Source organism: Bufo bufo, chromosome 10 (genome assembly GCF_905171765.1).
Source record: "Bufo bufo chromosome 10, aBufBuf1.1, whole genome shotgun sequence".
NCBI lineage: Eukaryota > Metazoa > Chordata > Amphibia > Anura > Bufonidae > Bufo > Bufo bufo.
This window is the reverse complement of record NC_053398.1, coordinates 144,063,595-144,090,469: the sequence shown is the minus strand read 5'-3', so window position 1 is coordinate 144,090,469 and position 26,875 is coordinate 144,063,595.

The window sequence follows — 26,875 nt, the reverse complement described above, 5'->3', positions numbered from 1 at the left end:
TAATTCTGTTCTAGCTCAGTATTTCGAGCTCAGCTCCTGAGCTAATTCAATTTCTTAATTACCCGCTGTGAAACATTGCCAATTTCTGCCGCTCTCTTCCTTTTTCAGCATGGTGGGGGCAGAGGAGGACCTCCCCGGCTTCTATTAATAGGTGCTCTGCAGGGATGGATGAGACGAGAAAAGAAAACCCCTCTCACAATGAAAGTGTCACCTCAAGAGCAAACACTGCCGGTCAGGGGTCATGCATGCAAAGGGCGCCTTCAGTCCTAAGTGTTGTTAATGGCATTTATTAAGGTTTGGGGGGGGGGGGGGGGGGGGGGGGCGGGAAGCATAAGTATAAAAAACAAAAAACAAACTCTGATCCCCAAAAAGCTGCAAAAATGGCAAAAAATAAATAAAAAATCTAATATTTACTGTACAGAAGAAACAACAACAAGTCATGAAAAACACACCAACGTAAACACCGCAGAATACACTGTGTGTGAATCCAGGCTTACAGCTACCCCCATGTAGGAACACAACCAGGGCAAGTATGATCTGACGGGGTTGTGCCTCCATTAAATATTATTTTAATATAAAGGAGCATTAAAAAACGAGTCACACCCTTTCCTTGAACTTCTGTGCACTATGCTATTGTAAGAGTGTATTCACGTTTCTGTTTTATATACCATAATAAACATACAATTATAAAAAAAAAAAAACTAGTCACCTTTGTCATTTACTTTCTGTTATGCTCCACTTGTGAGATATGCTCTTTTGGTTTATTTTAAGGGCGCCCCCTGGTGCTTAATCGGTGTAGTAATGTGCACGTCCACCTACTGAGGTGGTCGCACATGCTCAGTTCCATCCTTCAACTGCTAGTGGCTGTGTCTACTGTTGGAAGCGGTGACAGTTACAAGGAGGGAGCTGCAGCAGAAAGGATAGACACCCCCCTCGAGAAAGGACACCCCTCCTGAGCTGCAGCAGAAAAGATAGACACCCCCCTCGAGAAAGGACACCCCTCCTGAGCTGCTGCAGAAAGGATAGACCCGCCCCCCCTCTCGAGAAAGGACACCCCTCCTGAGCTGCAGCAGAAAGGATAGACACCCCCCTCGAGAAAGGACACCCCTCCTGAGCTGCTGCAGAAAGGATAGACCCCTCCCCCCAGTCCTACAGGAAAGGAAATATCCCCTGGATGTGCTGCAGAAAGGACACGACCCCTTGAGCTCCCAGAATGAAAAGAATCTATCAGAGCAATTGGAGCAATGAGTGGGGAGATCTCTGGATCCATGTGAGGTACAGGGCTGGGTCTAGCTGTCTGATGTCATTAAAGGGGTCAGAGTTCAGTGAGTAAAGCTTTTTTTTTTTTTTTAACCCACTCGAGCTATATACATTCATGTATTCCCACTGGACAACCCCTTGAACCCATGACTTGTGGAACACACCAGGATTTCTGAGCATTTTTATTAGTGTTTTATTATGGTGTTTTTGACATGCACATCTGGCAGAGACGTATCTCACATGGGAACCAAGGATGAGGCATGTTGAAATTAAGTGTGCCTGATCTCTCATCGAGGTCGCATATGTAGCCACACTACCCCATAATGACAGCCGCACTACCCCATAATGACAGCCGCACTACCCCATAATGACAGCCACATTACACCATGACAGCCGCACTACCCCATAATGACAGCCGCACTACCCCATAATGACAGCCGCACTACTCCATAATGACAGCCGCACTACCCCATAATGACAGCCGCACTACCCCATAATGACAGCCACATTACACCATGACAGCCGCACTACCCCATAATGACAGCCGCACTACCCTATAATGACAGCCGCACTACCCCATAATGACAGCCGCACTACCCCATAATGACAGCCGCACTACCCCATAATGACAGCCGCACTACTCCATAATGACAGCCGCACTATCCCATAATGACAGCCGCACTACCCCATAATTAGAGTCGCACTACCCCATAATGACAGCCGCATTACCCCATAATGACAGCCGCATTACCCCATAATGACAGCCGCACTACCCCATAATGACAGCGGCACTACCCCATAATGACAGCCGCATTACCCCATAATGACGGCCGCACTACCCCATAATGACAGCCGCATTACACCATGACAGCCGCATTACCCCATAATGACAGCGGCACTACCCCATAATGAGAGCTGCACTACTCCATAATGACAGCCGCACTATCCCATAATGACAGCCGCACTACCCCATAATTAGAGTCGCACTACCCCATAATGACAGCCGCATTACCCCATGACAGCCGCACTACCCCATAATGACAGCCGCATTACCCCATAATGACAGCCGCACTACCCCATAATGACAGCCGCATTACCCCATAATGACAGCCGCACTACCCCATAATGACAGCCGCACTACCCCCATAATGACAGCCGCACTACCCCATAATGACAGCCGCACTACCCCATAATTAGAGTCGCACTACCCCATAATGACAGCCGCATTACCCCATGACAGCCGCACTACCCCATAATGACAGCCGCACTACCCCATAATGACAGCCGCACTACCCCATAATGACGGCCGTACTACCCCATAATGACAGCCGCACTACCTCATCGTTCTTTGTGGCTGCAGATAATGTGTTGTCTTACCGTCTTATCATTTGTCCGCTATCTCATCGATCCGGGGTCCCCCCCCCACATCTGCAGATCTTATTGATCTTTTTTTGCCATTGTCTGCAGTTTCTGTGTTGACACTAGATGAGATCAATACAGAAATCCTGACTTTTCTAGAGGTCACTAGATGCACAGCCATAGAGGCGCTGCCCCCTAGAGAGATGGCCGTAAAGGAGGTTTCTACTCTCTACAGTCCCTGAGAAGGGAAAGCCAAAAATAAATTGGAAACATGTTGGTAGCAATCTGATTTAGGGTTCATGCACACGACCATATGTATTTTGCGGTCCGCAAAAATGGATCCACAAAAAATACAGATGACGTCCGTGTACATTCCGTATTTTGCGCGTCCGTAATGCGAACAATAATAGGATATGTTCTAAATGTTTGTGGACATAAGGAAACAGCAAGCACACGGAGCCATTAAAATAAATGGTTCCGCATACGGTCCGCAAAAAAACCTGAACGGACACGGAAAGAAAATATGTTCGTGTGCATGAGCCCTTAAAGGGGTTTTCTACAGAGATTTTTTTTTTAAGAATAGGAGTCAGAATTAAAAATGAACTCGCCTCCACCGATCCCCTGCCAGTGCCGTTTTAGCACTGCTCTGGTCACTGCAGATTTTCACTTCCTGGTCCTGGCTCAACACTCTATTAATGCCCAGAAAGGCTCGCTCAGCCAATCACAAGCTGAGGTGGATCACCGCTGCAGCCACGAAAAATACTCTACAGTTTTCAAATCAGCTCCTGAACCGGAATACTTTTGTAATTGCATGTAATTAAAAATTAGTATAGCTGCTGAGCTATTCAATAAAATGTATCTGTATAGCGCCACCTGCTGTTTGTTTTTCTTATCTCTTTGTCCGGCTCACTGAGAAGGCCGCACATGCTCAGTTTCATCCTTCAACTGCCTTCTGAGCTGTGACAGGGAGAGCATGGACGCACCCCCTTAGCTGCAGCAGTCATTATGAGACACAGCCCTGGCTCCAAAATTACATTGGGCGAGCATGGCACCATACAGTTGGCATACTGCAATGACGAGCAGATCCTGCAAAAGTGGGGGGTGTCCACACCCTGAAAATTTCCAGCACCACTTAGCGCATGGCACTGATGAAATCTCCTGCAAATCAACCTTAAAGGGGTTGTGCCACGAAACAGTGTCTACATTTTTCAAACCAGCATCTGGATCTGAAGAATTTTCTAACTGCATGTAGTTAAAAATTTAGTCTAGCCACTGAGCTATTCTATAAAATGTATCTGTACAGCGCCACCTGCTGTTTGTTCTTTTCCTTATTTCTTTGTCCCTCTCATTGAGCTGGTCACAGCTGCTCAGTTTCAATGTTCAACAGTCACCAGCCATATGTCTAGTTAGAAGCTGTGGAAGTTACAGGGAGAGAGTTGTAGCAGAAAGGACATGCCCCCCCTGGGCGGCCAGGCTGAAGATAATCTAGCAGAGCAAGAATAGGCAATTTCTATTATGGTTGCGGCCATGTGCGGTCTGCAAGTTGCGGAACGCACACGGTTGGTATCTGTGTTTTGTGGATCCGCAAAGCAAAACGTCCGTCTGAATGGGCTCTTAGAAAGAGATTGTCATGTACTGTATGATTTTTGACATCAGTCATGGTGTAACCCCTTTAAGCCCTGTTCACACAGCGTCTTTTGACAATGGATGTTCCGCACCAAAAAGTTGGTGGCTGCCTCCCATTGTTTGCAGTGGCATAGTTTCCAACAGTCCCGAATCTGCAGGCGCTGTCCCTAATTCTAAGAGATAGTCCCAGCAATAAACAGGCAGGGCTTATGTGAGGCCTAAATGAGGGCCCGCATGGTTTTGGGCCGTTTTCAGGGCAAGGCCTACTTGTCCCTAATTTACCAACGTTTAGTTTGGTAAAATCGGGGCATCCAAAACCTCACCCCTGGGAACACCCCAACTCAGCCTGGAAACACCCACTTATGGGTGGGTTTATATTATTAGCCCCGCCTTAATTTGCCAGGACTGTCTCTTAAAATTATGGACAGTCCCTGCAAATTCGGGACAGTTGGCAGCTATGCAACTCCAATGATGATAAGTTTGGGAGACTGCGCTGCCATTGTGGCTTAAAGCCGAGACTGGGCCAAGAAAGGACATGTCCAATCTTGACGCACGGACGACCGCCTCTGGACGGATGTTTGTGGTTTAACTCCATTCAATGAGACTAAACCGTGAGCGGGTTCAAAATATTCAGAACGAAAAACCACAGAAGTTTCTGCCGTGGAAATACACAGTGTGAACAGGGCCTTAAAATTTTGGCAGGTATGATCACAGCTAAACATAGATTTTCTACCCTGCCCTAAAAAATTTAAAACGTAGTCACAAAATGGTTCTTATGGGCAACAAGGACACATTTCCTTCAAGGCAGACAGAACCTGCCAGCCTCCGACCTAGAGCCATGCTATCTGATCAGTTGCCACAGTAACAGAGCCGACTATGGTGACAACTAGGCCAAAGCCTCTGCTCTCTGCCTGTTCCCATGACAACACATGTAATCTGTTCCAGCTGGGAAAACACATGTACTCCTTCACCTTTTTTTTTTTCTTTTTTCTTTAGGACGAATAAAGTTTTGTTAGATGACTAAAAGCAAACAAAAAGTGTCCTTGTTGTCCGTAGCAACCAATCAGAGCACAGCTTTCATTTTTCCAGAGCCATTTAAGAAATGAAACTCGAGCTGTTATTAGTTGCTATGGGCAACAAGGCCATTTTAAATGTTTTTTGATAAACCTTTTTTTCCTTCATTTCAGGACTTAAAGCTTTGTTAAATGACTGAAAGCAAACAAAAAGTGTCCTTGTTGTCCGCTGCGACCAATCACAGCGCAGATTTAATTTTCCCAGAGCAGTTTCAGAAATGAAAGCTGAACTCTTATTGGTTGCTATGGACAACAAGGCACCTGATGCTACAATGAGTGCACCTGTCCAGTTGACCTAACTTTCATCCACTGTCTATCCTCTGGATAGATCATCAGCATCTGATCGTCGAGGGTCCGACACCCAGGACCCCTGCCGATCAGCTGTTTGAGAAGGCAGCTGAACTCCAGGAGCGCTGCGGCCTTCTCTCGGTTTCCCTTAGGCCCAGTGACGTCACGACTAGTATCACTGGCCTGGGCGGGGCTAAGCTCTGTTCACTTGAATGAAGCTTAGCTGCGCCCAGGCCAGTGATACTAGTCGCGACGTCACTGGGCCTGCGGTAAACAGCGAGAAGGCCGCAGCGCTACTTCCGGCGCCGCTGCCTTCTCACACAGCTGATCGGCAGGGTTCCTGGGTGTCGGACCCTCGCCGATCAGATGCTGATGATCTATCCAGATGATAGATCATCAGTTTAAAAGAACTGCAGAACCCCTTGTAAGATCATGTTCACACAGCCCTTTTTTAAGTGGATCTTGGTGCGCAAATCCACTTAAAAGAAATCACATGAGACAGCTGAAAAAAAAAAGGTAAGTGAACCCTTTGGAACTGCATAGATTTATCTCGTTCACAAATATAGACAAACATAATCTATCTAAACTAATAAGTAAGGGCTCATGCACACGAACATATTTTCTTTCTGTGTCCGTTTCTGTGTGGTTTTTTTGTGGTCCGTATGCGGAACCATTCATTTCAATGGGTCCGCAAAAAAAAAAAGTTATTCTGTGTGCATTCCGTTTCCGTATGTCCGCATGTCTGTTCTGCAAAAAAATAGAACATGGCCAAATATTGTCCGTATAACGGACAAGGATAGTATTGTTCTATTAGTGGCTGGCTGTTCCGTTTCACAAAATACAGAATGCACACAGACATCATCCGTATTTTTTGCAGATCCGTGTGCATGAGTCCTAATACAAACATGGTTGTATTGTTCATGGCTACAGTGTCAACGTCCTCAGTGCAGGGTCAAAAAGTAAGTGAACCCTTGGATTTAATAACCTGTATATCGCCATTTAGCAGCACTCACCTCTACAGAACATTTCCTGTAGCTGCACAGAAGATCTGCACAGCGCTGAGGAGGAATATTGGACCATTCCTCCCTGCAAATGTGTTTCAATTCATAAGTATTTCTGAGAGGCCTTGAGTGCACAGCCGTCTTCAGGATACAGCCTCTGATAACCCCTTTAACCCTTTCCCGGCATGTGGTGCCCCCTCCAAAGTGGAGTGAGCACCATAGCTACCGGGTGCCTGCAGTTTCACAGAGCAGACACCCGGGGACATTCAACCCCTCAGATGCCGTGCTCAACTGCAGGTGCATCCGAATGGGCGAAAAACCTGACTGCACACGTCTCCCGGGCAGGAACGCCTTCCCCTGGCTGAGATCAGGGAAGGCGTTCCATTGCATTAATGAGTCAGAGCCTGTGCTAGGCTTCTAGGCCTATTACTGGTATATTCCAATTCAGGCCTGCAGGTGGCAGCACTCTATTGGAATATACTGAACTTTGTATATGGTAATGGATAAAATATTCCATTACTTGATACAAATTGCAGTCTAATGATTGCATGTTGGGGTCCACTAGGGGGCCTAAAAAAAAAGTTTTAAATGTTTTTAAACAATATTCAAAAATTATATAAAAATTCAAATCACTCCCCTTTCCCCAAAATTAAAATAAATAAACAATAAAAAACAAACATTATAGGCATTACAGCATCCAAAGACACACGTACTATTAAAAAATTTTTTTTTTAAAAAGTAGCCCATACAGTAAATGGCATAATGGAAAATTTTTTTAATAAAAAGAGATCAAAAAGTCATACACACCCCAAAATGGTATCAATAAAAACTACAGATTGTCCCACAAAAAAAGGAGCTCAGTAGACGTAATTATAAAAAGAAGTTATGGGGGTCAGAATAAGACGATGAAAAGAAACAAATAATTTTTTCCAAAGTTTTTTTTTTTTTTTCAGTATTAAATCACAAGGAAAACTATACACATGTGGTGTTGCTGTAATTGTACTGACCCAGAGAATGAAAAGCACAAGTCCGTTTTCCCGCATAGTGAACACAGTAAAAACAAAACCCATAAAACTGTGGTGGAATTGCATTTTTTTCAATTTCAACACATTTGGAATTATTTTCCAGCTTCCCACTACATCCTATGCAATATAAATAGTGCCGTTAGAAAGTACAACTTGTCTCGCAAAAAACAAGTTCTCATATGGCTATGTGAACGAAAAAAATAAAAAATCTATGCTCCAAGAAGGCAGGGAGTTAAGAACAAAAACGCAAAAATGGAAAATCGCTCAACAGTCAGGCTTATAAAATAAAGGAGAGGCCCCTCCGATCGAGGACTATGGGGTCCTGAGAGCTTCTAGTTCCTGGTGGACAGGAAGCCATGACGTCATGTCCTTTGGTCACGTGAATACTCAGGCAATCATTAGCCTCATTGGTCACTAGTGCCTGAGCGGCACAACCTCTTATGGTCAGGACTTGGCCGTACCAAAACACAAATCTTCTGCCAGATGGCACCCAAATATCTGATGGAGAACCATGGACTGAACAGGGTGTATTTTATCCCATGGAGATAAGCAGCACCATATATGTCTGTCAGCCGCTTATCACCTCAAAGCATTTTAATGGGAGACGCTGTATAATATGTCTTGTCGCCTAAAGGCTTTCTTAGGAAATAAATATACACTACTCACAAAAAGTAAGGGATATTTGCCCTTCGGGTGAAATTTATGGAAAACGTAAAAAGTTCCTGCTCCAGTGATATTATATGATTAAAGTCGGGAATTAAAGGGGTCCTCTCACTTCAGTAAGTGGCATTTATTATGTAGAGGAAGTTAAAACAAGGCACCTACTAATGTATTGTGATTGTCCATATTGCTTCCTTCGCTGGCTGGATTCATTTTTCCATCACATTACAGTATAGACTGCTCGCTTCCTTGGTTACAGACCACCCTGCAATCAATCAGTGGTGGTCGTGCTTGCACACTACAGAAAAAAGCATGGGACCATGGGGGCGCACAAATTAAATATCCCTAACATTTTTGTGGGTAGTGTATATTAACTGCATATATTTCTACTACTCCATGAGGACGACTTCTCTGCCGGAGTTGTCTCATTACCGGAAAGGAGCGGCTATTTTGCATATTTTGCAAGCTTTTTTGCTCATGTACAGAGAAAATTTTCTTTTAGTATTTTGCAACCCAGACAATGACTACATGTAGATTTGGTATATTCCCTCGTTCCAGGTTAATCTGCAATCTCAGCAAAATTAAGTTGCACATTTCCTACCATATTTTATCCCATATAGGCTCCCCTCTTTCTAACAAGGACCCATTGGCTATCAATATCACCAAGAGAAGCCATGAGCAGCCACTGAATGGGAGATTTTATTTTACCTACTGTAACACCTATTGAAATGGGCCTGGAGATCCAATTCTGGAGCCAGAAGAATAGTGAGTGCTGCTCTGGAGTAAAATATAGACTGCAGCTCAGGATCAATGCAAGATAAATAATGTAATGTATGTACACAGTGACTCCACCAGCAGAATAGTGAGTGCAGCTCTGGAGTATAATACAGGATGTAACTCAGGATCAGTACAGGATAAGTAATGTATGTACACAGTGACTCCACCAGCAGAATAGTGAGTGCAGCTCTGGAGTATAATACAGGATATAACTGAGGATCAGTACAGGATAAGTAATGTATGTACACAGTGACTGCACCAGCAGAATAGTGAGTGCAGCTCTGGAGTATAATACAGGATGTAACTCAGGATCAGTACAGGATAAGTAATGTAATGTATGTACACAGTGACTCCACCAGGTGAATAGTGAGTGCAGCTCTGGAGTATAATACAGGATATAACTGAGGATCAATACAGGATAAGTAATGTATATATACAGTGACTGCACCAGGGGAATAGTGAGTGCAGCTCTGGAGTATAATACAGGATGTAACTGAGGATCAGTACAGGATAAGTAATGTATGTACACAGTGACTCCACCAGCAGAATAGTGAGTACAGCTCTGGAGTATAATACAGGATGTAACTCAGGATCAGTACAGGATAAGTAATGTATGTGCACAGTGACTGCACCAGCAGAATAGTAAGTGCAGCTCTGGAGTATAATACAGGATGTAACTCAGGATCAGTACAGGATAAGTAATGTATGTACACAGTGACTGCACCTGCAGAATAGTGAGTGCAGCTCTGGAGTATAATACAGGATGTAACTTAGGATCTGTACAGGATAAGTAATGTATGTATACAGTGACTGCACCAGCAGAATAGTGAGTGCAGCTCTGGAGTATAATACAGGATGTAACTCAGGATCCGTACAGGATAAGTAATGTATGTACACAGTGACTCCACCAGCAGAATAGTGAGTACAGCTCTGGAGTATAATACAGGATGTAACTCAGGATCAGTACAGGAGAAGTAATGTATGTGCACAGTGACTGCACCAGCAGAATAGTAAGTGCAGCTCTGGAGTATAATACAGGATGGAACTCAGGATCAGTACAGGATAAGCAATGTATGTACACAGTGACTGCACCAGCAGAATAGTGAGTGCAGCTCTGGAGTATAATACAGGAGTTAACTCAGGATCAGTACAGGATAAGGAATGTATGTATACAGTGACTGCACCAGCAGAATAGTGAGTGCAGCTCTGGAGTATAATACAGGATATACCTCAGGATCAGTACAGGATAAGTAATGTATGTACACAGTGACTAAGTAGTAATCATAAGTTTAGGTTTAATGCTCATAGAGGGTGTGGAGTGAATATACTGTAGGAGCAGTGCTTTCCAAAAAAAACAGAGCACTGAGATAATATAGAAACGTTTGGGGTTATTTATCAAACTGCTGTGAAGTAGAGCTGGCTGAGTTGCCCATAGCAACCAATCAGATTCCACCTTTCATTTTGAACAGCTCTTTTGGAAAATGAAAGGTGGAACCTGATTGGTTGCTATGGGCAACTCAGCCAGTTCTACTTTTCACCAGTTTGATAAATGACTCCATTTACGTATATATACAGACCTGCTCATAAATAAACGCATAAATCCAGTACCATAAGGTGACCTTGCTAACCATTAAGTGCCCAGATGTTGAGACTAGTCGTCCTCCTGAATTTTACATTCTGCCTGATAAAAAAGTTCATCCTAATCCGTCGGACAGTTTCCAGCGAGGAGCCGGACACATGTCCCCAGACACACACCGCCCTGTCACTCTGTCCTCGGACACTGGAGGCGTATGTCCTGATGATGTTTATGGATGAGATGGATGAAGGGTTTTTTCCAGGTTCAGGAGGATGAGAGAAAGAGCTGCCTGTTCCTCGCTCCTCTCCTGGATCCAGTTTCAGACTCCAAACAAGGAGATTTTTGTGTTAAAAAGAAAAAAAAAAGAATTTTATTTATATCCCTGTAGGAGAGTAGGAGGAGGGCATGAACGTAGGGCCGCTCCACCCAGAGGGTAAGGCAACCGAAATTACTGATTTTTTTTTCTATTAATGCAAGTACTGTGCGGTATAGAGGGATGTGAGGTGCGGAAGTAAGGAAGGAAAAATCCATATATGCATCCACCGTGCGCAAATGGTAAGTGACTATTTTAAAGATTTACATTGAATGACACTACAATTAGATCATGCAACACTAGTAGTACCAGCATGCCACTGGTTCCACCAGACCACGTGCTAGAGCACAACGGACTCCTATAGGAAAATAACCTTCAATTTATATCCAAAGGGAAAAAAACGCTGGGGTCAGCCAGTTCTTTTATCGGTCACCTGTACCCTACAATTACTGAGCCGAGCTCCTGTCTATTCTGCATGCAGAGCAGGTCCGGTGTTGAAACCCTGGATTTGTGACTATTGTTGGGCTGTTACCACGGAGCTCCTCGTAGAGTTGTCCTTTTTGTCTTTTGCATGTCTGTCGGTGCTTCTGGCCAGAATTCTCTTGAGTGGGAGCCCTTAATTAAGTCTGTGCAGGAGCAAAAGACCTTTGCTGAGGATGTGTGGAGGAGCGGGCATTTGCATGTCATGCACAGAGCCAGGTTGTGGTCATCAGATGCCACGTTTCAGCAGTGGAGGCCAAGACACGGTGGACCGTTAGATGCTATATACAGTAAATTCTATATCATATGTGTTTATCTGCAGTCTGGTCTCCCGGTCACCTTTCCCACCAAACTTCTCACCCATAATGTCCCTATCAGTCAATTTAGTTGCCCTCCCATTGAAAGGTCCTTTCTGCTTTCCCTTGGGTGCAGCAGGTCATGCACAGACTAAAGGTCCCCATACACATCCGTCTAAAGTTCATCCAAACAGACAATTTCAAGTACATTATTATTGCATGGGGTACAAAAAGTGGAAAATTATTATTGAAACTGGGCACAAAGGGGGTGGCACTATTATTGTGCGGAAATACAAAGGAGGCACTATTACTGTGTGGTGCACAGGAGGGGGGGCATTATGGATGACTTGTGTGTAGGTGGGCACAATATAAGGAAGGTACTGAAAAGCAATGAGCCAAAGATGTGAGTTTCACTTTGCAGACACAAATTGTGGCTGGGAGAAGTCTTTAAGGTGGTCTGGGCTGGATGGAGAAGAAAAGGGCACGTAAATGCCTCCAATCAGAGACAGATATGATTGTACTGTAGTAGTGGTATCTACTGTTATATGGTCACTGTATGGTGGTAATTCTGGTCTTAGTACAGTGGTTTTTATTCAGTATCATTATAGAGGTATTATCAGTCACTATGTGGCAGGGTGGTATTTTGTGTTCATGATCTTGTTTTTTTGGGGGTGTGGAAGTAGGCCATATATCTCTATAGAACCTAGCAACACCACTGGGTCTTGCACATCCAAACAATGTATAGGTACAGATACAATTTCTTTCCTGGGATTTAGCAGGTCGAATGCCCTTTTCCATTGGAAACTTTTTGGGGAACTTTCCATGAACTTCTTCTTTAGTGCCATGGTTTTCAATCTGTGGCTCAGCATGGTCTATATGGCATCCCATTCAAGGTCATGGCTGAAGCCTTTGCCTGGCCAAGAGTGCCAAGCTGCATTCTATAGAGTTGCCAGTGCGTATTTTCTTGGGCAACTCTACTTAGGAGTGGTGGCCTGATAGGGGCCTCAGCTGCAGCAAAGAGGTAGGTGGGGGATAGCTAGAACACCCCTTTTTAGGTAAGTCAAAGTGTTAGGGTATGGCTACATGAAGCGGAATTGCAGCTAAAAATTTTGCCATGCTTCTACAGCCAAATCCACAATGCATGCAAATCTGAATCGTGGAAGTACCCTCAAAGGAGCCGTGCCACGAATACTATTCTACATTTTTCAAACCAGCATCTGGATCTGAATACTTTTGTAACTGAGTGTAATGAAAAAGTTTGTATAGTCACTGAGTTATTCAATGAAATGTATCTGTGCAGTGCCACTTGCTGTTTCTTCTATTACTTATTTCTTGTCCACTTGACTTTAGTGGTCGCACACGCTCAATTTAAATCTTCAACTGTCACCAGCCATATCTTCTGTTAGCAGCTGTAGCAGTTACAGGGAAAAAGCCACAGCAGACAGGACATGCCTCCTGAGAAAGGAGCAACTGGAGCAACGAATATGGAGATGTTACTAACTTACCTGTCCGGGCTCCAGGGTCTGACCATGCATGCCCCCCCTCCCTGATGACGCAAGCGCATCTATGTCTTGGAGCGCTCGCTCACCTCCTCCCCGCTGCACACACATGCTGAAGGAGTTCCTGTGGGTGATTTCATTGGTTATTAGAGTTAAGTGTGTGTTCTGATGCAGGCTGCGTGGCAGCTGAGCCTGCCTGTCTGTACAATACTGATGTCCTGGTCCAATGGGCGCCGAGTCCTTGGACTTATCTGGTCCAAGGACTCAGTGCTTTATTTAAATCCCCTGCTAGCAATACACCCTTGCCAGTTATAGGTTTACTCCCTTGCTGTGCTCCCGATGCTGTCTGTGAGCATTAGATTGTTTGTTATTTTGACCTCAGCTTGCCTCTGCCCTACCTCTGTCTAGGGCCCTCTATATAACGTCCCAGGTTTAGGAATGCCGAGTGGCATAGTGCGGCCTAAAATGTCTCTATGTGTGTGTCACGGTGCTCCTACCTGGATATGTCTCTATGTGTGTGTCACGGTGCTCCTACCTGGATACGGCTGGACCCCAGGCTTTGGCTCCGAAGCAATAAATAGGGGGAAGAATTGAGGGATTTGAAAGAAAGATTGAGTCCAGACCTTGTATGTAGTTGAACAGCAGCTTTAAGCTTTGTCTTGGTCCCAGCAGGATTTAGCATTAAAACTGGCAGGCAAACTCCACTCTGCTATATCTGTTTCTCTTTGACTCCGCTGTACTGACAGGCTGGCTGTATAACTCAGCTTCTTCTTTATGCTGCATTTTCTCTCTGTAGTCTGACTCTAAGCTATGCCAGGGAATTTTCCTCCTGGCTCCTTGAAGCTGTGGCTAGCAGAGACGTGCCCCTGCACACCTGGCCTCTAGCAGGGGGTAAGCTAGACTGCCTAGAACTTCTGTCCCACTCTTCCTGCAGGAAGTGGGACTAGCCCACCTCTCTCCAGAGGGGTGGTTAGAATGGAATGGAAGGTTCCATTCTATCTAAGTATAGCTCTGTCGTGTTTGCTGCCATCTGCTGGTGAACCAGGCACATTACATGTGAACATAACAGTTGCACAACAAAATAGGAATGCACATTGTGGAGGACCTGGAATAAATACATAAGGTGCAGAAGTGGTAACACCACTCTCGGGGTGTTACACGTGTTACCCATCTGGTTCTGACTTTGGCTTGGCTATTTAAACTACTCTCCGCCCTCTGATTTTGTACCACATTGTCCTCCCGGTTATTACCTTTTTCTGTACAACTCATCTCTGTGTGGTTGCGTCTCCAGGTCTGTCTGTCTGGCACTTAGCAGTACAGGGAACGTCGACCAGTTGCGGTCTTGCTACTTAGGGCTTGCACTGCAAGTAGGCAGGGAAAGTGGGTTGGGTTCAGTTAGGGCTCACTGTGTGTGTGTTCCCCTGCCCACTGTGCTAACAGGAGAACACTGTATCCATGTGTGGCACAGGGCTGGTTCTAGCTTTGTTAGAAAGGTATTGCCATGTACTATATGATGTCTACTTTCCATCAATCAGACATCATTCCAACAACTTTGGCTTCTAATGTGGCTTTGTGCTGGCATATCATAACCAAATGTCATCAATGTTCGTATACAGAATTCCACTCCAAGGATGTATATGGGGCAAGAATTAAAAAAGGAACAATTTTGGGTGCAATGGTATGTGTGAACCCGAGCCTAATGTTATCCTACTGTCGTAAGCCTGTCCCATGTTGAAAGCATCTGGTCCCAACTTCTCAGCTCTACGGGTACAAAATGTGACTGAAGTAGAACTGACAATGATGATGAATCTTATATTATTGATGGCTGTAATAGCCCCGACCTGTAAAGCTGCTATTATCATAATTATTGCTTTCAGTGCATTTGATATTTCACATGACCTCTGGAAAACCTACTGCCCCCACCCTACACATGATACCTCCGGCAAAGGTAGCATATGGCTGACGCCAAGTAGATGTCAAAAGCTACCACTTCCATAAATTATCTTTAAAGTGACATGGCACGGGGTAATAACCGTCACGAATAGGACGGTAATTATCGTTCAAACTACCTGCTCCTGTGGAAACCAGTTATGTAACCATCAAAAAGCAGGTGAAAGCAGAATACAGCATGGGCTGAGTATAGTGAATACAGTTGAGTTGTTGCCTAGCATCAGAAGTCAGTCAGTGTGTGACCACTCAGGGTCTCTTGTCCTAGTGGAGACCATATTTACTGAGCAATCCATCGGGACTTTTTGAAATTAAAAAGATAAACTAAAAAAAATGGCTGCCTCTGCAGCCTTACAGATTTCTGTTAATTTCCTAAACTTACAAAATGGCCACCTCCACAGCCTCATAGACTTCCACTTATCTCCCAAACTTACAAAATGGCCACCTCCACAGCCTCATAGATTTCTGCTTATCTCCTAAACTTACAAAATGGCCACCTCCACAGCCTCATAGACTTCCACTTATCTCCCAAACTTACAAAATCGCCATCTCCACAGCCTCATAGATTTCTGCTTATCTTCTGAACTTACAAAATGGCCACCTCCACAGCCTCATAGACTTCTACTTATCTTCTGAACTTACAAAATGGCCACCTCCACAGCCTTATAGATTTCCACTTATCTCCCAAACTTACAAAATGGCCACCTCCACAGCCTCATAGACTTCCACTTATCTCCCAAACTTACAAAATGGCCACCTCCACAGCCTCATAGATTTCTGCTTATCTTCTGAACTTACAAAATGGCCACCTCCACAGCCTCATAGATTTCCGCTTATCTCCTAAACTTACAAAATGGCCACCTCCACAGCCTCATAGACTTCCGCTTATCTCCCAAACTTACAAAATGGCCACCTCCACAGCCTCATAGATTTCTGCTTATCTTCTGAACTTACAAAATGGCCACCTCCACAGCCTCATAGATTTCTGCTTATCTTCTGAACTTACAAAATGGCCACCTCCACAGCCTCATAGACTTCTACTTATCTTCTGAACTTACAAAATGGCCACCTCCACAGCCTCATAGATTTCCGCTTATCTCCTAAACTTACAAAATGGCCACCTCCACAGCCTCATAGACTTCCGCTTATCTCCCAAACTTACAAAATGGCCACCTCCACAGCCTCATAGATTTCTGCTTATCTTCTGAACTTACAAAATGACCACCTCCACAGCCTCATAGATTTCTGCTTATCTTCTGAACTTACAAAATGGCCACCTCCACAGCCTCATAGACTTCTACTTATCTTCTGAACTTACAAAAAGACCACCTCCACAGCCGCATAGAATTCTGCTTATCTCTTAAAACTCCCAATATGGCCTCCCAGCTGTGTGAGTAGATGTTTTGCTTGAACCGGTAGTGTTAGTATCATAATTCTGGATGATTGGTATGTAGAACCAGAGGTCAAGAATTTACTGCAGGGAACTGAAGTCCATTTTTCTTTTTCACTTTTCATTAAAAGCCCCTCAAAAACACCCGCTCTGCCGAGATGTTGACTTTTTTTACTATCCCAAGTCTTGGAATATAAATCTACATGGTGACCTACACCAAAACATTTCGGCTGTAAAGAGGCGCTAAGTCCAAACATGTTTCTATCTTTGGGAATCATTACTTCTGCGTCTCCTTGATGGCCGCCCTCTTGGTAGATAAAAAATAAGAAAATATAAGTGTTACTATGTTACTATGTTACTGTGCTTGGTGAGCTGAGAGAAGGCAGCGGACCTCACAGGACCTTCTCAACCAGCTGATTGCCGGGGGTCCCGGGTGTCGGACCCCCACCGATCAGATATTGATGACTTGGTCGTCAGTATTAAAATTTTGGAAAACCCTTTTAATTAATGTAGGAGCATCAGGTCCTCATGCACCTGGCCAATGAGCGTGGGTGCCCTTCTGAGTCCTACTGTATCACCATCCTCAGGACAGTCATACAGTTGAATACTGTGGTTAGGATGAGAGTATTTAGTGTTGCCCTGTGGTATTTGGTTTTACATGGGCAATTTATTTTGTGCTGCATTGTGGTATTTGGTTCTGCAGGGGCAGTATTTTGTGCTGCACTGTGGTATTTGGTTCTGCGGGGGCGGTATTTTGTGCTGTACTATGGGAATGCTGGTCCTGCCTACTTCTGTTGTCCCTGCCTACTCATGCTGGCACTATCTACGTTTTTGTTGGTAAATTCGGGGCACTTAAATCCCATTCCTGGGCATGTCCCAAACTGGACAGGTACCACCCACTTATGGGCAGGGTTTACATAAGCCCCACCCATTTTGGGGCCAGGAGAAGCCAAGTTTGCCAGAATTTTCTTTCAAAATGTGGGGTTATCCTGGCAAATTCAAGACTGGACGGGTGTCCACCTATGGTGCATTAGGACCTTTTGGGCCCCCTCAGGCTACATGGCCTGGGGACAACTGCAATTTCTGCCCCCCTGTAGTTATTCCCCTGCCTGTGGGGGATCACAACGAATCTCACAATGGGGGGAAGCATTGTATATGCTTGGCTGTGTATAGATCGCTTATTTACCATAATGGAGAGTGACCCTGCTGGGCTACTTCAAATGCACGGCAGCTGAAGGCATCTGTGTTGGTCCCATGTTCATATGTGCCCGCATTGATGAGAAAAGGGATGTTTTAATATATGCAAATGAGCCTCTAGGAGCAATGGGGGCGTAGCCGTTACACCTAGAGGCTCTGCTTTCTCTGCATTTGCCAAGCCCTCTGCAGTTTGATTGACAGGATCAGGCGTAATGATGTTTATACTGCCTGGTCCTGTCAATCAGTTGCCTGGCACAGCAGTTGCACAGAGAGCAGAGCCTCTAGGTGTAACAGTAACGCCCCCGTTGCTCTTAGAGGCTCATTTGCATATATTAAAACATCATTTTTCGCAGCAATGCGGACACTTATAAACATGGGACCAACACCGCTTCCTTCAGCTGCCAAGCGCACATGTAACAGGTCAGCCAGTGTCATAGGGACAAAACTGCTGACAGATGCCCTTTAAAGTACCAGGAAGGGCGCCCAAAGGCATGACGGGACATTATCTGCTCCTGATCCCAGTGGAGCAATTTCCTGTGTTGTCTTGTAACTGGGAGTTCCCTTTATTTCATTCTGGGTAATACAATCTAATGTGATTGCTTATTACTGTCATATCTTATCCAACGATGTATGTACCCGGAAGAGTTAACCACCGGGGGATCGTCAATAAAAATCTTAATTTGTCCCCTCAGGCCTAGAGGTGTTAACCTCAGTGTTATATCAGAGCGCTGGAATACAGGAGGGTGCGGTGCGATTACAAAACCGCCACGAGGAAGATCAGAAATTTTGTAAATCCCAAATACTTAGGTTTGAGGAAATGATCCATTTCCGGGAAATTCTCAGTAAGGCTCAAGGGGAAGCTGACGGATCATCCTGGGTGTGATCTAACTGGTATAGACGGAGCCATAGCTAGGATTTCCTTCTCTTGGGAAACAGGTTCCGTTTGCTGCACATGACCGGATGTATTTTGCGGTCCGCAAAAAACTGATTTGCAAAAAATACAGATGACGTCCGTGTGCATTCCGGAACAGATGTCCCCCTAATGCAGACAATAATAAGACATGTTCTAATTTTATTCAGAACGGACATACAGAAACGGAATGCACACGGAGTAACTTCCGTTTTTTTGCGGACCCATTGAAATGAATTGGCTCTACATACGGTCCGCAAAAAAACGGAACGGACACTGAAAGAAAATACATTTGTGTGCATGAGCCCTTAGTCCTATATCCAAGTGGCTTGTTGGTGTCTTCCCTGACCTGGGGTTTATTCCTCGGTAGGTCCCCCTAGCTACGCCTATGGGCATAGCAGCTGCTATGGGGTCCACCAGCTAAGGAGGGTCCATTTCACAGTAAGCGTGGCAGATGGTGAAAGTGAAGAAGGCAATGGGCCACGGATGAAAGGTGTTCATGGTGAAGTGGGAACCACCATGGCTACTTTATATGTCCCTACTGCTTGTCAAAACATGACAACCATGGGGGTTTGTTGACTGAAACCAGTATTAACCATGGGGCACCAGTAACGCCCTATCCTGAACTTTTTGTTGGAGGTTTTTTTAGTGGGGGAGATATCTAATGGGACATCGTATAAGGTCCTAGCTCAAAGAGCACCAACAAGTATCACAAGGGCTGTCAGAAGATGATGGTGTGCTAATGTGGACCCGCTGAGCTCTGCTCATTCTCCACCCGACATATGGTCGTATGCATACACATCACATTGTGTCACGTAGCATCTATTACATCCCTCCTGTGAGAAATTGTGTCCTGTTGCTAGATAATAAAAAAAAAATTGTAGGCCAACCACTTTAAGTTTCGGACATCCCCCAACTTGGGCCATGGTATCAAGCCTCAAGCACACAACTATTACATCCAAGTCTTAAATTGAAAGGTCTATGAGTCCATAATGTTCCTCCCTGTATTTCTCATTGTAAAGATAAAAAGCGTGCGCGGCCGCCCTCCATTCATTTCTATGGGAGAGCTGTCTCGTCTATTTTTGGCAGTTCTGTAGAGAAGTGAATGGATCGGTGGCCGCACTGGCACGGTGCATTCTCAATTTATTTCCATGTGACTTCCAACAGTAGCCAGGGGCGCACCACCAATGAGGCCAGGTGAGGCGATCCCTCAGACAGCACCAGGTAGGAGCAAGAAAGGGGAAGGGGCAGCGGAAGGGCCATGGGCAATGAGCGCTTTCATTGCGGCAAAGGGGTTAGGTTAAGAAATTGGCACTGGGGGTGGGCGCCGTTTCAGTTTTCGCCTCAGGCAGCAGAAAGGCTAGGTGCACCCATGACGGTAGCTTAGCACGCCGCTCGGCTTTTTTCAGAGCTCCCATAGAATTAAAAAAGGGCAGCCTTGCATGCACTGTGCGGCCTCCTGAACTCTGTTCTAGATAGGTGCAGGTCCCACCCCTGTCTGATCCTAACAATATGCCACCAATGTTCCAGGTGAGACAATGCCTTTAAAAAGCATCTGTCAGCAGTTTTGTACCTATGGCACCGGCTGACCTGTTACATGTGCACTGAGAAAAATGATGTTTTAATATATGCAAATGACCCTCTAGGACCAGCACGGTGGCTCTGTGGTTAGCACTGGTGCCTTGCAGCGCTGGGATCCTAGGTTCGAATCCGACCAATGGAGTTTGTATCTGTTCTCCCCATATTTTCGTGGGTTTCCTCTGGATACTCTGGTTTCCTCCCACACTCCAAAGACATACTGATAGGGAACTCAGATTGTGAGCCCCATTGGGGGCAGCTTGAAGCTAATGTCTGTAAAGCGCTGCAGAGTATGTCAGGCTAGCTCAGCTGATGTAATGTGAAATATATCCGTTGTTTCATTAACATAGTGTGGCTCCATTCAGACGTCCGCATCCGTTCCGCAATATCGGGAACCGGTGCAGACCCATTCATTCTCAATGGGGCAGAAAGGGATGCGGAGAGCACACTATGTGCTCTCCGCATCTGCATTTCCGGAGCGTGGCCCCGAACTTCCGGGACGCAGCTCCGCAAAAAAATAGAACATGTCCTATTCTTGTCCCTTAATTGCGGACAAGAATAGGCAGTTCTATGGGGGGTGCTGGCCATGTGTATTGCGGATCCGCAATACACCACGGACGTGTGAATGGACCCTAACATAGTTTATAAGGCTGAAAAAAGACATCTATCCATCCAGTTCGGCCTGTTCTCCTGCAGGTTGATCCAGAGGAAGGCAAAAAAAACAACAACTTGATCTGCCACACCTATGAGGTGGGATGGATTATCTCGGCAAAGGAGAAGTGCTCCCTAACACAGATTTAGACAGATTTGTGAACAGTATTTGAGAGTAATGGGTCTTTTGTGTATGTAGAAAATGTTTCAGATCTTTGAGTTCAGCTCATGCAAAATGGGAGCAAAACCAAAAGTGTTGTGTTTATATTTTTGCTCAGTGTAGATCCAGGCCCCTCTCTAGTAGCTATAACCTGTAATATTATTACACTCCAGAAATGCATCCAGGCCCCTCCTGAACTCTTTTAGTCAACTCACCATCACCACCTCCTCAGGCAGAGAGCTCCATAGTCTCACTGCTCTTACAGTAAAGAATCCTCTTCTATGTTTGTGTACAAACCTTCTTTCCTTCAGACGCAGAGGATGTCCTCTCGTCACAGTCCTGGGGATAACTAGATGATGGGAGAGATCTCTGTACTGACCCCTGATATATTTATACATAGTAATTAAATCTCCCCTTAGTCGTCTTTTTTCTAAAGTGAATAACCCTAATTTTGATAATCTTTCAGGGTACTGTAGTCCCCTCATTCCAGTTATTACTTTAGTTGCCCTCCTCTGGACCCTCTCCAGCTCTGCTATGTCTGCCTTGTTCACAGTAGCCCAGAACTGTACACAGTCCTCCATGTGTGGTCTGACTAGTAATTTGTAAAGTGGTAGGACTATGTTCTCATCACGGGCATCTATGCCCCTTTTGATGCAACCCATTATCTTATTGGCCTTGGCAGCAGCTGCCTGACACTGGTTTTTGCTGCTTAGTTTGCTGTTCACTAAAATTCCTAGGTCCTTTTCCATGTCAGTGTTACCCAGTGTTTTACCATTTAGTATGTACGGGTGACTTGCATTATTCCTTCCCATGTGCATAACCTTATATTTGTCAGTGTTAAACCTCATCTGCCACTTATCTGCCCAAGCATCCAATCTATCCAGATCCCTCTGTAGCAGTATACTGTCCTCTTCAGTGTCAATTACTTTACACAGCAAAAATTTATATTTGACTATGCAAGCCTTCTACAAGATCATTAATAAATATATTGAAGAGGATAGGGCCCAATACTGACCCCTGAGGTACCCCACTAGTGACAGTGACGCAATCTGAGTGTGTACCACTAATAACCACCCTCTGTTTTCTATCACTGAGCCAGTTACTTACCTCCTCATAGAAACTGATTAAATTAGTTTGACATGATCGATCCCTCATGAAGCCATGCTGATATGGCATTATTTGCCTATTTTCATTGAGGTGCTCTAAGATAGCATCTCTTGGAAAACCTACAAACAGTTTACCCACGACGGATGTTAAACTTACCGGCCTATAGTTTCCAGGCTCATATCATGCGGGTGATATTTCCTGCTGGTGTTGGTTGAGCTGGGGTGTTGTTTCTTTGGATCTCCTGCTCTTTCATTCTACTTAAGCTAAGTGCATTTTGTTGTTTGCTTGTGTATGTTGTTTTCTAGGCCTCAGGGAGACGCTGGTTCCTTCATCGGGGAAGGAACCAGTAGTCTCTTTCCCTGTCACCACTCTTAGAGATTTCCAGGGTCTCCAGGGCCTAGGTTCCCAGGTTATGATTTTTTCCACCTTCAGGGTCTACTCATATTGGCAGGAGTCAGTGAGAGGTCTAGGGATTTCTAGGAGGGCACCATTCCTCTCCCTTAACTTTGAGGCCTAGAATCCTGTCTATTATCTTCTGTGTGTTTTCTCGTGTTTTCCCCTACCTATTACTCCTGACAGTACCTTTCACAATTAGATTTTAGGATGCTTTTAAAAATATCCCATTTTGTGACTTTGTCCCAGTTAGTTAGGCCTATGGCCTCTCTTAGTTGGCTAAATTTAGCTTTTTTGAAGTTTGGTATTTTTGTTCCTCCCTGAAGAAACACTCTTTTGAATGACAATTGGAAGGTTATTATTTTATAGTCACTATTTCCAAAGTGTCCCCCGACCTGCACATCTGTTGTTCTGTCAGGTCTATTGGTTAATACTAAGTCCAGTATGGCCGTCCCTCTAGTCGGGTCCTGAACCAGTCGGGAAAGCTAATTGTCTTTGGTTATTGCCAAGAACCTGTTTCCTTTATGGGATGTACAGGTTTCAGTTTCCCAGTCTATATCTGGGTAGTTGAAGTCCCCCATAATAACCACCTCATTATGATTTGCCGCCTCGTCTATCTCGTTTAGTAGTAGATTTTCTGTGGACTCTGGTATATTAGGTGGTTTATAGTAAACTCCTATTACTAATTTATTATTGTTTTTGCCTCCATGTATCTCTACCCACAGTGACTCCACATGTCCATGTCCCTCACTTATATCTTCTCAGACTATGGGCTTTAGACAGGACTTTACATCTTCCCCTCTTATAACGTAATTCCCCCCCCCCCCCCAGTCCCTAGTTTAAACACTCCTCCAACCTTCTAGCCATCTTCTTCAACACATCTTCCCCTTCCCCATTGAGGTGCAGCCCGTCCCTACGATAGAGCCTGTAGAGGACAGAGAAGTCGGCCCAGTTCTCCAGGAACCCAAATCCCTCATTCCTACATCAGTTCTTAAGCCACTTGTTCCCCTCCCTAATCTCCTGCTGCCTTTCTTGTGTGGCTCGTGGTACAGGTAGTATTTTGGAAAAAAAATACCTTTGAGGTCCTTGCCCTGAGCTTGTGACCTAAATCTCTAAAATTATTTTTAAGTACGCTCCACCTACCTCTAACTTTGTCATTAGTTCCGATATGGACCATGACCGCTGGATCTTCTCCAGCCCCTCCCAGTAATCTGTCAACCCGATCCGCGATGTGCCAGGAAGACAACACACCGCTTGACTATCCCGGTCTTTGTGACAGATCGCCCTATCTGTAACCCTAATAATTGAGTCTCCCACTACTAGCACCTGTCTGACTGGCAGAGGAAGTGTCCGGCTGCAGCAGTGCTCTCCCTGAACTGACATCCCCCTCATCTGCCAACCTTGTATCAGATCAGGGCTAGCCTCCCTGGCACTTTTCCCTCTACCCCGCTTTCTAACCGTTATCCAGCTAGCTACCTCACTTTCCTGAGCCTCCTCGCTACCAGCCTCCCCCACATCTACCCCATAGAGCGCTTGCTCAGTGAGCAGCAAACTCTTTTCCAAATTGTCAGTGCTTCTCAGTGTTGAAACTCGCCCGGTTAGATACACGATGTGCAATTCCAAATGGGCAATTTTCTCACATTTTGAACAAAGATATGCACCCTCAAAAGGCTGTTCCAGGACTGCATACATTAGACAAGATGTGCACAGAACTGCGCTGTCAATAATGGAACACATACTAAGTGGGGATTACACAAGAAAAGAGAAAAAATACAATATAGTGCAGTGATAAGAATCTAAATTACTGTAGTCCTCTCCTAAAGTCCCTTAATCTCTAGTCACGTATTCTAAAGTCACACACTTAATACAAGTCCCTCCACTGACAGCTGCCCATAACCCCCTGCTCGAACTTTAACATTTTACATGCCTAATAAATCTGTCCATAAAATGCAATGATCTTCAGCAAGAGGGAAGTGCCTGCAGATACACATACACTGAGATCTGACAGCTGGCTTCCATCCTACAGGCAAAGATGCACAGAAGAGGACAAAAGGTGTGCACAGGACTACAGCCCCTAGACCAGAGGCATCACATTGAGAAGAGGTGTGCAAAGGACTACAGCTCCTAGACCAGATGCATGATATGGAGAAGAGGTGTGCACAGGACTACAGCCCCTAGACCAGATACATCACATGAGGAGGAGGTGTGCACAGGACTACATTCCCTAGACCAGATGCATCACATGTAGAAGAGGTGTGCACAGGACTAGGGTCCCTAGGCCAGATACATCACATGGAGAAGAGGTGTGCACAGGACTACAGCCCCTAGACTAGATGCATGATATGGAGAAGAGGTGTGCACAGGACTACATTCCCTAGACCAGAGGCATCACATTGAGAAGAGGTGTGCACAGGACTACAGCCCCTAGACCAGAAGCATCACATGAGGAGGAGGTGTGCACAGGACTACATTCCCTAGACCAGAAGCATCACATTGAGAAGAGGTGTGCACAGGACTACAGCCCCTAGACTAGATGCATGATATGGAGAAGAGGTGTGCACAGGACTACAGCCCCTAGACCAGAAGCATCACATGAGGAGGAGGTGTGCACAGGACTACATTCCCTAGACCAGATACATCACATTGAGAAGAGGTGTGCACAGGACTAGGGTCCCTAGGCCAGATACATCACATGGAGAAGAGGTGTGCACAGAACTAGGGTCCCTAGACCAGGTAGATCACATTGAGAAGAGGTGTGCACAGGACTACAGCCCCTAGACCAGAAGCATCACATGAGGAGGAGGTGTGCACAGGACTACATTCCCTAGACCAGAAGCATCACATGGAGAAGAGGTGTGCACAGGACTACAGCCCCTAGACCAGAGGCATGACATTGAGAAGAGGTGTGCACAGGACTACAGCCCCTAGACCAGATGCATGATATGGAGAAGAGGTGTGCACAGGACTACAGCCCCTAGACCAGAAGCATCACATGAGGAGGAGGTGTGCACAGGACTACATTCCCTAGACCAGATACATCACATTGAGAAGAGGTGTGCACAGGACTATAGCCCCTAGACAAGAGGCATCACATGGAGAAGAGGTGTGCACAGGACTACAGCCCCTAGACTAGATGCATGATATGGAGAAGAGGTGTGCACAGGACTACAGCCCCTAGACCAGAAGCACCACATGAGGAGGAGGTGCGCACAGGACTACATTCCCTAGACCAGATGCATCACATGTAGAAGAGGTGTGCACAGGACTAGGGTCCCTAGGCCAGATACATCACATTGAGAAGAGGTGTGCACAGGACTACAGCCCCTAGACCAGAAGCATCACATGAGGAGGAGGTGTGCACAGGACTACATTCCCTAGACCAGAAGCATCACATGGAGAAGAGGTGTGCACAGGACTACAGCCCCTAGACCAGAGGCATCACATTGAGAAGAGGTGTGCACAGGACTACAGCCCCTAGACCAGATGCATGATATGGAGAAGAGGTGTGCACAGGACTACAGCCCCTAGACCAGAAGCATCACATGAGGAGGAGGTGTGCACAGGACTACATTCCCTAGACCAGATACATCATATTGAGAAGAGGTGTGCACAGGACTAGGGTCTCTAGGCCAGATACATCACATGGAGAAGAGGTGTGCACACGACTAGGGTCCCTAGACCAGGTAGATCACATAGAGAAGAGGTGTGCACAGGACTACAGCCCCTAGACCAGAGGCATCACATTGAGAAGAGGTGTGCACAGGACTACAGCCCCTAGACCAGAAGCATCACATGAGGAGGAGGTGTACACAGGACTACATTCCCTAGACCAGAAGCATCACATGGAGGAGAGGTGTGCACAGGACTACAGCCCCTAGACCAGAGGCATCACATTGAGAAGATGTGTGCACAGGACTACGGCCCCTAGACCAGATGCATGATATGGAGAAGAGGTGTGCACAGGACTACAGCCCCTAGACCAGAAGCATCACATGAGGAGGAGGTGTGCACAGGACTACATTCCCTAGACCAGATACATCACATTGAGAAGAGGTGTGCACAGGACTAGGGTCTCTAGGCCAGATACATCACATGGAGAAGAGGTGTGCACAGGACTAGGGTCCCTAGACCAGGTAGATCACATGGAGAAGAGGTGTGCACAGGACTACAGCCCCTAGACCAGAAGCATCACATGAGGAGGAGGTGCGCACAGGACTACATTCCCTAGACCAGATGCATCACATGTAGAACAGGTGTGCACAGGACTAGGGTCCCTAGGCCAGATACATCACATGGAGAAGAGGTGTGC